Consider the following 16,242-nt stretch of genomic DNA (forward strand, 5'->3'; position numbering starts at 1 on the left):
GTGTAATATTGCACTCAATACTGTGCAAAGGGTCTGAATACTTATGTCCGTGTGATATTTCAGTTTTTCTTTTTAATAAATTCGCAAAAAAAATCTACATTTCTGTTTTGTTCAGGCATGATGGCGTGCAGAGTGTACATTAATATATATATCTCAGAATGCAACTGAATAGTAATGCTAATTAGTCCATATAAATAGAAAATTATGTAGAAACCCAAAGTTTTGATAAGTGTATGAAAATACACCAATATTAACTATTTTCGCCCGCATTTTATATAAAATCTGCATAAAAAAATCTTCTTGGCTGCACCAAAACACGTAAGAAACAAATCTACAACTTTTAGCGCTGCCGCATCCGCAGATATTATTCCAGCGTTCTTTAATTCTACATTATTTTATCACACATTAATTTCACAACTTTTATATGATATTTATAACACATTCTCATTTATAAGGGATTTATAACACAATATTGTAAAATCATTTATTGGTTCGCGGCCTTACTAATATCCTTTGAAAATAAATTCAGCATTATTATTCCATGCTGTGACATTTTTATTCTGCAGCAACCTGTTTAGTAAAAATTCAGCATTCTTTTTATATCTTTGGTTTATATTATATTAGCTTTTTGTCATAGGTCAGGGATTTTTTGCACTTTATTAATATGCGGTTATTAGTCATTTAGGACTTATGTTATCATGTTTTTGCACTTTATTAATATGCTGACCACATAGGTCAGGGATTTTTGCACTTTATTAATATGCGGGCCACATAGGTCAGTGATTTTTGCACTTTATTAATATGCTGTACACATATAGTATTTTTGATATCTCAAAAGGGTGTGACACATTCACATATATTATTCCAGCTTTCTTTAATTCTACATTATTTTAGCACATATTAATTTTACAGGGGCCTGTGCTGTCTATAATTTGACTCCTTTTTATTCAAAGACATCTAACATATACAGACTTTTAATGTTTTTGTGTAAAATCGCGGGCAGACCGGCACGAACACACACACACACACACACACACAACACAGAACCCACACACAACAAACACACAGAACCCACACACACAACACATACAACACACACAAGAAATAGACATTTAGGACTTATTTATGATTAATATGCGATTATTAGTCATTTAGGACTTATGTTATCATGTTTTTGCACTTTATTAATATGCTGACCACATAGGTCAGGCACGAACACACACACACAACACAGAACTCACACAAAACAAACACACATAACATACAAAACACACACACAACACATACAACACACACGACAAACATACACACACACACAACATACAGAACACATACAACACATGCGACACACACACACAAACAACACACACACAACAAATACACATGATTTTTTGCACTTTATTAATATGCGGTTATTAGTCATTTAGGACTTATGTTATCATGTTTTTGCACTTTATTAATATGCTGACCACATAGGTCAGGGATTTTTTGCACTTTATTAATATGCGGTCCACATAGGTCAGTGATTTTTCCACTTTATTAATATGGTGTACACATATAGTATTTTTGATATCTCAAAAGGGTGTGACACATTCCCATATATTATTCCAGCTTTCTTTAATTCTACATTATTTTAGCACATATTAATTTTACAGGGGCCTGTGCTGTCTATAATTTGACTCCTTTTTATTCAAAGACATCTAACATATACAGACTTTTAATGTTTTTGTGTAAAATCGCGGGCAGACAGGCACGAACACACACACACACACACACACAACACATACAACACACACAAGAAATAGACATTTAGGACTTATTTATGATTAATATGCGATTATTAGTCATTTAGGACTTATGTTATCATGTTTTTGCACTTTATTAATATGCGGTTATTATTCATTTAGGACTTATGTTATCATGTTTTTGCACTTTATTAGCATAATCAATTACTTATCACGGCCACTAGATGGCATAATATCATATTAATTATACATTGGGGTATACTTTTGAAAACTTACAAATTCATTGGAAATTTTTAAACCATTATTGCTTAGGCAAATACAGAATATAAAAAGTAAAAACATTAAATAGTACAAAAATGTTTTATTGTCAGAACTAATTGGAAATAAAGAACACATTTTAAGCTAACCGCACTCACTTTACACAATCAGAAAAAAGGAAACACACTTTAAGTTAGCTAACAGCATGATGCCGACAAATGCATCTTTGCGGAATCTGAACACAACACATACAACACACACGACAAGCATACACACACAACATACAGAGCACATACAACACATGCGACACACAACAAACACACATAACATACAAAACACACACATCACATACAACACACACGACAAGCATACACACACAACATACAGAGCACATACAACACATGCGACACACACACAACACACACAACAAATACACATGATTTTTGCACTTTATTAATATGCTGTTCACATATAGTATTTTTGATATCTCTTATTTCCCTGGTGTAAAATCTCGTTGATGGCTTACAAAGACATTTCAATACTATAAAAATTCTTACAGAATATAAAAATGGTTTACTGGCAGTACTATACTGCGACTGGCTTATTTTTGTACAAATTCAGGCTGTTTGCTGATCCCCTTTCTGTATTTGCAAACCGTGCAATATATCTTTATAGAAATAACACTTCTGCACCCACGGGCGTTTCTCAGCCAACCAGGCATCCGGTACGCATCACTGTGAAATAATGCAAAAAATACAGCTGTGTGCGGCTGGCTGCAGCAACATTTTGCTATTATAAGTTTATGGTTTGTAAAGAACACGCATCACATACAGAACTCTCACACACACACACACACACAACACACAACACGCACATATGAAAAATGACAATCATTGTATGTGATTTAAAAGACTTTAGTTAGATTTATCAGGGGTGATTTAGTTTGAAAGCACGCAGTTCCGCGGTAATGGTAGGTGTTGGACATGCATTTAACAGTCTTTCATATGTATCGCAGAAAGATTTTAGTCCCATCTGTGCGAGTTTGCTTTGAGCGTACTGCGCAGACATGTCAGTAAACATTTTGACATGGGCAGCATCCCACGAAGGACGACATGTGTAAGGTGTATGTACAGCAACTTTCTGCTTTCTATCTACACGGCGCCGGGATACGGCGCGTTTCTTTAGAGGTAATACAGGGGCAAAAACGCTAGAAGAGCCTGCAAGAGCAGTATCTGCAGATTGCACAGTCTGGCACACAGGTATATTGAGGGGCTCTATGGGTGACCACATACCCTCGGAGAGCTGTTCAATTTCTCTGTTTTCAGGAGTAACTTGTGGTATGGCGTCTGGGCTATTGGAGGGCCGTGTTATGCGGGTCCTAGCGTTCTGCGCTGCCCGTTTCTCTCTTGAAACGCGCGTATATTTCTGATGTGAAATCTCGGGGCTTGGATTCCCGGGTTGTTTTGGTGCCGCGGAGCATTCATCACGATCCACAACACAGATGGGCGAAAGAGATGTTGCGCGCACCGCCGTATTAGCTCTTTGCGGTTGATTCTCTGCAGCGCCGTAATTACGCCGGTGCAAAACTCGTTGCTGAAGAGGCGACGTATCTAAAAGAAAAGATACAAGTGGCGGTTAGCCGCGAAACGGATCAAAATTGGAAAAGCTAAACGGCGACGCATAGCTATGATACTGCGTAATATTTGAAAAGTTAACGGGGTCAGCTACCCATGAAATCATTGTAACAATATTTACATAAACATGTATAGAGCAGACCAGATATATACTTACAAGTATGAAGCGGGAATTGTTCCACAACAGCTCCTGATTTAACGGGCGGCGCAATGCTCAAACTCGCAGAGGCGGGAATATTCTCTTTTTCAAGCTGTATTTTCCGGGCAACTAGATTAGCGGGTGTAAGTAAAAATATAACGATTAGCGAACATAGAATTGATTTTCTACACAAAACTGCAGCATTGAGACGGTATATATATATATATATATATATATTTTTTTTTTTTTTCAAAAATGAATTTTCTGACAGTTAGCTAGCAGCTGTAAGTAAATAAGAGCATTACACAAAAGTGAGAATCGCCTGTATTCCAGGTGAACAGATACCTTTTCTATTCTTGAAACACCTGCGTAACGAGCTGCCGCGTCTTTTAGGCGCATCGGGTGGCGATGAAATTGCAGGGTTCTTGACATCTATGATCTCCACGTCGGAACCCAGCGTATCGCATGGTTCGGGAACACACCAGTTTTCAGGCATATCGTGCGATGTCTCCGTGTCAGTATCTGTATGAGAAATTGCGCGTAGTTCGTGTTTACATACAAAGGATTAAAGCAACTGACGTAGTATAATATAGTTTTACGGCATAAACATATTTGCGGTGTAAATTAATATAGCAAGACTTATGTCGCTATATATTAATAATTCAGTATTATATTGGTGGCTACCGCTATTATCTATTGTATTACACAGATTAGAATGTAGAATGTTAGCCCGCAAGGCCTGGGTCCTCTGTATCAGTCCGTCATTGTTAGTTTGTTTACTGTATGTGCTATTTGTAACGTGTATGTAACCCCGTCTCATGTACAGCACCATGGAATCAGTGGTGCTATGTAAATAAATAATAATATATATATTTAGCGTTCTTACATGTGATACATGAAAGATAAATATCTTTGTACCGTGTTACAATGAAATTTCTCCCTATCTAAAAGCAAAAAGGCGCGCCTAATTACCCATGATGAGGTGAAGAGCAGGGCCATTATCGGTTAGCGGCTCCACGGCTTCAATGCGCTCATAATTCTGCGTTATGAAATTATTGCGCCAATCGGGCGACATACACGGCTCTTAAATAAGAAAGAATGCGTGAATATATAATTAATATAAATTACTTATAATATAATGACTCAATCAGAATGAGTCAATACTCTGCACATTATACGCGTATAATACCTAGTTGTGTGCTTGCAAGAAGGGGGCTGCATTGATCGCGAGGGTATTGGGCGTCCATCTTAAATAAATAGGGGAAAAGTTTTATCTATAACTGCTCCGCCAATAAATACAGTTTAAAACTACATTACAAAAATATGCGTTACAGGCAATGATAATATTATGCCGCAAATAAAACAGTAACACTTACTTTTTCAGAGAGTAGCGCAGCTGTTCAGAGGCCCTACATTAAACACTTACTTTTTCAGAGAGTAGCGCAGCTGTTCAGAGGCCCTACATTAAACACTTACTTTTTCAGAGAGTAGCGCCGCTGTTCAGAGGCCCAGAAAAATGTTGTTTAAGATTCTGCTTCTCAAGCTTGGAGGAACTATCCATGTATTTAAAGAGAAATTACCACCCACCGTGACCACACCTACAGGGAATCCGCATTATACGGCACCCGTGACTAATTGCTAACACATGTCAGATAGCAATGGTGGTTATGCCCCCGCCAATGCATCTAGCTGACAGTATAACACTAACTTATTAAACAAATAACATCCTTAATTATGGTTTTAGAGATGCATAGTTAAATATAATTAAGCAATTGCGAATAATAAGCTAACTGTCTTATATACTTACATTTAGAATAGTTCTTCTTTTAGTCTAGTCTGGCTTCTGGTGGATGTCTGCTGTACTATAGTGGTACAGCCAGCTGTATTTATCCTGAGTGTCAGAAAACAAGCCAGCTGTTAACACCCAGAAACACACCCAGTTACGACCCACCGAACGCCTTCTGTTAACACCCAGAACACACCCATACATGCAATTAATGCATGTATTAACTCAGTATTATACGCGTATAATGTGCAGAGTATTGACTCATTCTGATTGAGTCATTATATTATAAGTAATTTATATTAATTATATATTCACGCATTCTTTCTTATTTAAGAGCCGTGTATGTCGCCCGATTGGCGCAATAATTTCATAACGCAGAATTATGAGCGCATTGAAGCCGTGGAGCCACTAACCGATAATGGCCCTGCTCTTCACCTCATCATGGGTAATTAGGCGCGCCTTTTTGCTTTTAGATAGGGAGAATTTTTTTTTTTTGTTTAAATAGTTTTTTATTGAAAGCAAATGTGAACAATACAATTTATGCATTTTCCAGTATTTTGCAAAATTTTAACATTTTCCAAGCCCCCAACAATCCCAACAAAACCCAACCCCCCCCCTCCCCTGACAGCTCATACCCAGTTATACTTTTGTTACCAGTATTGATGGTTCTTTGAGCCATTTGACTCACTTATGTCCGCTTGTTCCTCTAGCACTCTCTTCCTTTCAGAGGCCCTCATCCTCCCATTTCCCATAACTACTCATCCCAGCTCGAGCCACGGAGACCACATTTTGTCAAATGTTTCTATTTTCCCACGTCTTTTATAGACCCCCTTTTCCAAATTGAGACCATATTTAACATAATTCAGGAATTCACCCCTTGTAGGCGGTTCCTCTTTGATCCAGTTCCTTGCTATTACCTTCCTTGCCATATATAATAGCCTAGCTATTGCTATCTTCCAGGTGTTATCCACTCTGATTTCCTCTACATGTCCCAGTATACACACTATCGGATCCCTCGGCACTCTGCATTTATACGCCCCTTCCACACGGCTCATTACCACCAACCAGAAAGCAACCAGTCTTGGACATGTCCACATCATGTGGTATATTCCTGCATTCTCAGTCCCACATCTCGGGCATTCGGAGTCAGCACGCAACCCCGCTCTGTGCAACACTTCCGGTGATTTATAGACTCTGTGTAAGATGTACAGCTGCGATAGTCTGTACGGCTCACTCAGTGACACTCGTGGAACCCACTCCAACACCGACTCCCAGGTTTCATCCTCCATTGGGCCTAAATCTCTTTCCCATTTCGCTCTCGCTTTTAAAGGGAAGTCTAGCAGATGTGCATGTAGAAGGTCCTTATAAAGGGTGGTAATGATTCCCCTTGTGGACCCTTCCCCACACACGTATTCCAGAACTATGTCCTCCTGGATCTCAATACCACCACCCTTGTTCTGAGCTTTAAAAGCATGTTTCATCTGAGCATATTGATATTCCCCAGTCGGTCTCAGTCCAAACTCCCCTTGCAGCTGCGAAAAGGACTTTAATCCTTGTTGTTGAATTATCTGAGCCACCAAGTGGATTCCTTTGGCCTGCCACTCCGCCAGCACTCCAAGGGCCGCAAACTCAACCAAATTATTATTAAACCATATCGGTGTAAATTTAGTCAGCCCCGTGACCCCCCGAATCTGTCGCAGTCTGGTCCATAATTTATATATCAAAAACATAGTTGGGTATAATTTCCCCAATGCATCCAAGGAACCATCCTCCAGACACTGCGCTACCGGTCGTCGGTCCGTCATCCCCTCCATCAAGTGCTGTACCGCACTGGAAGACGCCTCCCGCGCCCAGCCCTTCAAATGTTGGCTCTGGGCTGCAAGAAAATATAACTCAGGATTAGGTAAAGCCAATCCTCCATCTTCCTTGGGTCGCTGAAGCGTCTCCAGGCGAATACGTGGGCACCGCCTCCCCCATATCAGACTTCTAAATAGAGCATTAATCTGCCGGAATTTCCCACGTGGAATCCAAACTGGCGCATTATGTAGGACGTAGAGTAATTTGGGCATCACAACCATTTTAATGAGATTAACCCTACCTACCACCGATAAGTGTAATTTATTCCACGCATCCACTTTTGCTTTAAGAGCGCCCATGAGAGGTGTCAAATTCCTATATAAAAACTCTGTAACTGGCATCGAGATCCATATTCCCAGGTATTTGAAAAGGGATACTACCTTAAGCCGCCCCTCTCCCAATGGCTCACTTCTACTCTCCTCCACCTCAAAGAGGACCGATTTATCCCAGTTTATCCTCAATCCCGATAAGTCTCCAAATTTCCCAACGATCTCGATAGCCCCCTTCAAGGCTTCATCCGGGTCCGCCAGGAACAGTAAGATGTCATCTGCATATAATGCAATCTTCTCCTCCACACTCCCATATCTGAACCCAGGGACCTCATCCGATTGCCGGATCTTGGCGGCCAGTGGCTCCACAGCTAAGGCAAACAGAAGGGGCGACAGTGGGCAACCCTGCCTCGTACCTCTGGCCAGCTTTATAGGCTGAGAAAGCTCCCCATTCACTCTAATTCTAGCTGTTGGTAGTGAGTATAACAGTTGAGTCCACGCCACAAATTGCGGGCCAATACCCATACATTTCAACACCCGCCAGAGATATCCCCACTCCACACTGTCAAACGCCTTATGGGCATCCAAGGATGCAATAACCCTTCGGCCACAATTGTCAGACTTCAGCTGCAGGTTCATATGCAGCCTCCGCAGATTAACCGCTGTAGATCTGTCAGGCATAAAACCAGATTGATCCGGATGTACAAGGTTAGCAATGACGCTGGACAAACGGGTAGCTAACACCTTGGCCAAGAGCTTGACATCGATGGTTAACAGAGAGATTGGCCGATATGACTCAGGCTTCCCCAGATCCTTATCCTCCTTCGGAATAACCACTATATTAGCCTCCCTCATAGATGCTGGGAGAAACCCTTGGCATCCAGCCTCCTCCAGTACTAACTTTAATCTGGGAATCAGCACTTCCTCCAAACTTTTATAGATTTCGGCTGGTAACCCATCAACCCCAGGTGCCTTCCCATTGGCCATAGACTTCAGCGCCCGACTCAGTTCCTCCTCGGTGATAGGGGCATCGAGGCTCACCCTATCCTCCTCACTCAATTTCGGAAGACCCAGACTCTCAAGGAAAGTCTCCGTTTCTCCGGCTGACTCATTGACCTTGGAGGAATATAAGTCCGCGTAAAAGTCCGCAAAGACCTTTATAATATCCGGTGTTTCAGATACCCTGCTCCCCCCATCCGAAACCAACGAGTGTACATACGAGGTACTACGCTGAGCCGCGGCTACCACCGATAGCATGTGTCCAACTGTCTCTCCCTCCTGAAAATAAGCCACCCTCTGAAACTCCCGCTTCCTTTCAGCTTTCCCCAGCAGAATCTTTTCCATACAATTTTGCGCTGTTCTCAATCTTTTCTCTGCCTCGGAAGTCCCCAGCACAACCATCTCGTCCTCCGCGGCTTTCAGCTCCTCCAACGCCACTCTCTCCGCTTCCCTCGTCTTCCTCTTACACCTACTAATGTCTCTAAATAGTAACCCTCTCAGGTACGCTCTCATTGCATCCCAAACGGTTAGAGCATCTGTACTCCCATCATTTAACGCAAAGAATTCCGTCACCTCCTTCCCTATACCGTCCAAGTCAATGCTCTGTAACCAGTTAGGATGGATCTTCCATTCTCTCCCGCTTGCGGTCCGTGTCCCCAACAACCTAACCTCTACCTCAATTGGACTATGATCCGAAAGGGCCCTCGGCAGATAACGCACCTCCCCCACCATTGTGTCCAACAGGCGATTACCCAGTGCCATATCAATTCTGGATAGCGTAGCATGAGCCGGTGAATAGCACGAGTATCCTCTCTCCCCAACATGTCTGACTCTCCATAGATCAATCATGCCTAATTCACGCACATAGGTTCCAAATGTTGTAGTGTGCCCCTCCGACCTATTCTGGGTGTTCTTATTTTTATCCCAAAAGTCATCACATATATTGTTCAAATCCCCAATAATTAAGATTGGCAGTGGTTCCCATCGTCCCACCCTCTCCAATACCTCCCTGATCTTCTTACTTGAATATGGAGGTGGAATATACATTGCCGCAACGCACAATCTCACTCCATACAATATACATTGTATCACCACATACTGACCCTCAGCATCCACGCATACTTTCACCTCTTCATATTGCACTCCCACCGGCACCAACACTGACACACCTCTTGAGTACGTCGAAAAGGTAGAATGATACCCCTTCTGTATCCAACGTCTATTCAGTATGTCCACTTTCTCCTGTATCAAGTGCGTCTCTAGCAAGCATATCATAGAAGCCCGTTGATCCTTCGCATACTGCAAGCTCGCAGCTCTCCTAGACTTATCCGCCAGGCCTCTCACATTCCAGCTCAATATCTTAAAGCGGTCCCCTATTATGTGACTCATCATCTTTAGTTGTGTCGTTACTCCCGGTTCTGAGCTGTCTAACTTCCCTTCCCACCCTCACCCCACTCCCCCCTCCCCCACACCCCCCAATACTATACATTCTGCCTCTTATCAAGAGTGGGGCACCATCACCCATTGCGAACACTCTTGTTAACGTAACCTTCTCCTTCCGCCTCCCGCTACCGTTTATAACAGAATTCGGCGCAATTCTTAGAAGAACAATATAATTGAACCTGTATTGTATTACAACTGCAAGAAGCTAAATAAACTTTTAGTACGCTGCACACCCTTCCTCCCTCGTACTTCTCCGCCGCATCAGCACTCCCAGTGCTTTCCCTGAGTAATATCCAACTCCACCCTCCAACCTTCACATTTCAATTACCAGTGTACTGTCAATCAATCTCTTTTTTTCCCCCCTTTTTGAAAGATTTAAGATATCTCCCGACCAACCCGCCTCACATTTTCAATCTCCTTTCCCTTTAAGTTTTTTAGCGTTAAGATCTATCCACTGGGTAGCGTCCTCCGGCGTCTGGAAAAAATGAATCTTATCCAACGCTACCACTCTCAGTCGTGCCGGAAACATCATGGAGTATTGCACTCCCAGTTCTCTCAGCCGTCTCTTGATACCCGTGAACATCATCCGTTGTTTCTGTACCAGGGCGGAATAGTCAGGGTAAATAGCAATTCTTTGACCTCCAATTGTCAGATCCGTCATGTCTCTAGCCTTCCTCAGGATAATGTCTCTGTCTCTGTAGTTTAGGATTTTGGCAAGCACGGTACGGGGACTTGCTCCAGGGACAGGTGGTTTCGGTGGGATCCTGTGGGCTCTCTCTACCGCAAATACTTTTGTCAGTGCTGCATCACCAAAGGTCTCAAGGAGCCAGCTTTCAATATACTCCGTGGGATTCCTCCCCTCAGTTTTTTCAGGGACACCCACTATACGAATGTTATTTCTTCTGGACCTATTCTCCAGATCCTCATTTTTTGCAGCTAGCTCCGATATTGTTTGAGCAAACTTCCTCTCCGCTTTCTGCAGCTGCACTATATGGTCTTCTGCAGTGCTCACTCTTTCCTCCACAGCCCCCACACGTTTGTCAATCTTCTGCAGGGCTGCATTTATCTGGGCTGTATCCCCTTTAACCTCCTGTATCTGCTGGGTCAGGGATTGTTTGCAGGATGATACCAGTGCAAAGACATCTCTAAGGGTGGGCTCTGCTCCTGACTCCTTATCTTCAGGTCCCCCCGCTACCACCGCCATGTCACCATCCCCACTCTCCTGTTGTACCTCCTGCTCCTCTGCTGGGCTTTCCTCCTCTCCTTCTGTGTCTGTGTCCCCTCCGGCGTCCTCCTCTGCTTTTCCTGTGTTCCCTGCGGCTTCCACTCTAGCAAACTGCTGGAGCTTTGCCGCCACCGCCATTCTTTTCTGGCATGCCGCGTTGTCCTTCTCCGCCTTCTCCCTGGCGTCGGCGCCATCTTGGCCGGTCCCTGCCTCGCCGGCTCCGGCGTCTCTTTGTCTCCTCCTGGTCATGTTTGCCGATCTCGGGGCCGCCGCTATTCACCGCCGCACTCCCGGGACTCTCCTGCAGCCGGTAAGCGCTTTGAATCGCCGCTCAACTGCGGCTTATCAGGATAAACTCAGCGTTAGCAGCGGGAGCGCTCTGTCACGCGTCCGCTTACATGGACGTTCAGGCCACGCCCCCTAGATAGGGAGAAATTTAATTGTAACACGGTACAAAGATATTTATCTTTCATGTATCACATGTAAGAAAGCTAAATATATATATTATTATTTATTTACATAGCACCACTGATTCCATGGTGCTGTACATGAGACGGGGTTACATACACGTTACAAATAGCACATACAGTAAACAAACTAACAATGACGGACTGATACAGAGGACCCAGGCCTTGCGGGCTAACATTCTACATTCTAATCTGTGTAATACAATAGATAATAGCGGTAGCCACCAATATAATACTGAATTATTAATATATAGCGACATAAGTCTTGCTATATTAATTTACACCGCAAATATGTTTATGCCGTAAAACTATATTATACTACGTCAGTTGCTTTAATCCTTTGTATGTAAACACGAACTACGCGCAATTTCTCATACAGATACTGACACGGAGACATCGCACGATATGCCTGAAAACTGGTGTGTTCCCGAACCATGCGATACGCTGGGTTCCGACGTGGAGATCATAGATGTCAAGAACCCTGCAATTTCATCGCCACCCGATGCGCCTAAAAGACGCGGCAGCTCGTTACGCAGGTGTTTCAAGAATAGAAAAGGTATCTGTTCACCTGGAATACAGGCGATTCTCACTTTTGTGTAATGCTCTTATTTACTTACAGCTGCTAGCTAACTGTCAGAAAATTCATTTTTGAAAAAAAAAAAAATATATATATATATATATATATATATACCGTCTCAATGCTGCAGTTTTGTGTAGAAAATCAATTCTATGTTCGCTAATCGTTATATTTTTACTTACACCCGCTAATCTAGTTGCCCGGAAAATACAGCTTGAAAAAGAGAATATTCCCGCCTCTGCGAGTTTGAGCATTGCGCCGCCCGTTAAATCAGGAGCTGTTGTGGAACAATTCCCGCTTCATACTTGTAAGTATATATCTGGTCTGCTCTATACATGTTTATGTAAATATTGTTACAATGATTTCATGGGTAGCTGACCCCGTTAACTTTTCAAATATTACGCAGTATCATAGCTATGCGTCGCCGTTTAGCTTTTTCAATTTTGATCCGTTTCGCGGCTAACCGCCACTTGTATCTTTTCTTTTAGATACGTCGCCTCTTCAGCAACGAGTTTTGCACCGGCGTAATTACGGCGCTGCAGAGAATCAACCGCAAAGAGCTAATACGGCGGTGCGCGCAACATCTCTTTCGCCCATCTGTGTTGTGGATTGTGATGAATGCTCCGCGGCACCAAAACAACCCGGGAATCCAAGCCCCGAGATTTCACATCAGAAATATACGCGCGTTTCAAGAGAGAAACGGGCAGCGCAGAACGCTAGGACCCGCATAACACGGCCCTCCAATAGCCCAGACGCCATACCACAAGTTACTCCTGAAAACAGAGAAATTGAACAGCTCTCCGAGGGTATGTGGTCACCCATAGAGCCCCTCAATATACCTGTGTGCCAGACTGTGCAATCTGCAGATACTGCTCTTGCAGGCTCTTCTAGCGTTTTTGCCCCTGTATTACCTCTAAAGAAACGCGCCGTATCCCGGCGCCGTGTAGATAGAAAGCAGAAAGTTGCTGTACATACACCTTACACATGTCGTCCTTCGTGGGATGCTGCCCATGTCAAAATGTTTACTGACATGTCTGCGCAGTACGCTCAAAGCAAACTCGCACAGATGGGACTAAAATCTTTCTGCGATACATATGAAAGACTGTTAAATGCATGTCCAACACCTGCCATTACCGCGGAACTGCGTGCTTTCAAACTAAATCACCCCTGATAAATCTAACTAAAGTCTTTTAAATCACATACAATGATTGTCATTTTTCATATGTGCGTGTTGTGTGTGTGTGTGTGTGTGAGTTCTGTATGTGATGCGTGTTCTTTACAAACCATAAACTTATAATAGCAAAATGTTGCTGCAGCCAGCCGCACACAGTTGTATTTTTTGCATTATTTCACAGTGCCTGATGCGTACCGGATGCCTGGTTGGCTGAGAAACGCCCGTGGGTGCAGAAGTGTTATTTCTATAAAGATATATTGCACGGTTTGCAAATACAGAAAGGGGATCAGCAAACAGCCTGAATTTGTACAAAAATAAGCCAGTCGCAGTATAGTACTGCCAGTAAACCATTTTTATATTCTGTAAGAATTTTTATAGTATTGAAATGTCTTTGTAAGCCATCAACGAGATTTTACACCAGGGAAATAAGAGATATCAAAAATACTATATGTGAACAGCATATTAATAAAGTGCAAAAATCATGTGTATTTGTTGTGTGTGTTGTGTGTGTGTCGCATGTGTTGTATGTGTTCTGTATGTTGTGTGTGTATGCTTGTCGTGTGTGTTGTATGTGATGTGTGTGTTTTGTATGTTATGTGTGTTTGTTGTGTGTGTCGCATGTGTTGTATGTGCTCTGTATGTTGTGTGTGTATGCTTGTCGTGTGTGTTGTATGTGTTGTGTTCAGATTCCGCAAAGATGCATTTGTCGGCATCATGCTGTTAGCTAACTTAAAGTGTGTTTCCTTTTTTCTGATTGTGTAAAGTGAGTGCGGTTAGCTTAAAATGTGTTCTTTATTTCCAATTAGTTCTGACAATAAAACATTTTTGTACTATTTAATGTTTTTACTTTTTATATTCTGTATTTGCCTAAGCAATAATGGTTTAAAAATTTCCAATGAATTTGTAAGTTTTCAAAAGTATACCCCAATGTATAATTAATATGATATTATGCCATCTAGTGGCCGTGATAAGTAATTGATTATGCTAATAAAGTGCAAAAACATGATAAGTCCTAAATGAATAATAACCGCATATTAATAAAGTGCAAAAACATGATAACATAAGTCCTAAATGACTAATAATCGCATATTAATCATAAATAAGTCCTAAATGTCTATTTCTTGTGTGTGTTGTATGTGTTGTGTGTGTGTGTGTGTGTGTGTGTTCGTGCCTGTCTGCCCGCGATTTTACACAAAAACATTAAAAGTCTGTATATGTTAGATGTCTTTGAATAAAAAGGAGTCAAATTATAGACAGCACAGGCCCCTGTAAAATTAATATGTGCTAAAATAATGTAGAATTAAAGAAAGCTGGAATAATATATGGGAATGTGTCACACCCTTTTGAGATATCAAAAATACTATATGTGTACACCATATTAATAAAGTGGTAAAATCACTGACCTATGTGGACCGCATATTAATAAAGTGCAAAAAATCCCTGACCTATGTGGTCAGCATATTAATAAAGTGCAAAAACATGATAACATAAGTCCTAAATGACTAATAACCGCATATTAATAAAGTGCAAAAAATCATGTGTATTTGTTGTGTGTGTGTTGTTTGTGTGTGTGTGTCGCATGTGTTGTATGTGTTCTGTATGTTGTGTGTGTGTGTATGTTTGTCGTGTGTGTTGTATGTGTTGTGTGTGTTTTGTATGTTATGTGTGTTTGTTGTGTGTGAGTTCTTTGTTGTGTGTGTGTGTTCGTGCCTGACCTATGTGGTCAGCATATTAATAAAGTGCAAAAACATGATAACATAAGTCCTAAATGACTAATAATCGCATATTAATCATAAATAAGTCCTAAATGTCTATTTCTTGTGTGTGTTGTATGTGTTGTGTGTGTGGGTTCTGTGTGTTTGTTGTGTGTGGGTTCTGTGTTGTGTGTGTGTGTGTTCGTGCCGGTCTGCCTGCGATTTTACACAAAAACATTAAAAGTCTGTATATGTTAGATGTCTTTGAATAAAAAGGAGTCAAATTATAGACAGCACAGGCCCCTGTAAAATTAATATGTGCTAAAATAATGTAGAATTAAAGAAAGCTGGAATAATATATGTGAATGTGTCACACCCTTTTGAGATATCAAAAATACTATATGTGTACAGCATATTAATAAAGTGCAAAAATCACTGACCTATGTGGCCCGCATATTAATAAAGTGCAAAAATCCCTGACCTATGTGGTCAGCATATTAATAAAGTGCAAAAACATGATAACATAAGTCCTAAATGACTAATAACCGCATATTAATAAAGTGCAAAAAATCCCTGACCTATGACAAAAAGCTAATATAATATAAACCAAAGATATAAAAAGAATGCTGAATTTTTACTAAACAGGTTGCTGCAGAATAAAAATGTCACAGCATGGAATAATAATGCTGAATTTATTTTCAAAGGATATTAGTAAGGCCGCGAACCAATAAATGATTTTACAATATTGTGTTATAAATCCCTTATAAATGAGAATGTGTTATAAATATCATATAAAAGTTGTGAAATTAATGTGTGATAAAATAATGTAGAATTAAAGAACGCTGGAATAATATCTGCGGATGCGGCAGCGCTAAAAGTTGTACATTTGTTTCTTACGTGTTTTGGTGCAGCCAAGAAGATTTTTTTATGCAGATTTTATATAAAATGCGGGCGAAAATAGTTAATATTGGTGTA

At 41.3% G+C, this 16,242-nt stretch overlaps 1 long non-coding RNA gene across 1 annotated transcript; it reads left to right on the plus strand.

Annotated features, from left to right (window-relative positions):
* The first annotated feature begins 12,174 nt into the window (after positions 1-12,174).
* LOC138674167 (uncharacterized) lies at positions 12,175-13,001 on the plus strand. Its single transcript, XR_011320513.1, has 3 exons — positions 12,175-12,378; positions 12,596-12,706; positions 12,888-13,001. It is a non-coding gene; the product is annotated as an uncharacterized lncRNA (long non-coding RNA).
* The last annotated feature ends 3,241 nt before the right edge of the window (positions 13,002-16,242 follow it).

This window comes from Ranitomeya imitator, chromosome 4, assembly GCF_032444005.1.
Source record: "Ranitomeya imitator isolate aRanImi1 chromosome 4, aRanImi1.pri, whole genome shotgun sequence".
Taxonomy (NCBI): domain Eukaryota; kingdom Metazoa; phylum Chordata; class Amphibia; order Anura; family Dendrobatidae; genus Ranitomeya; species Ranitomeya imitator.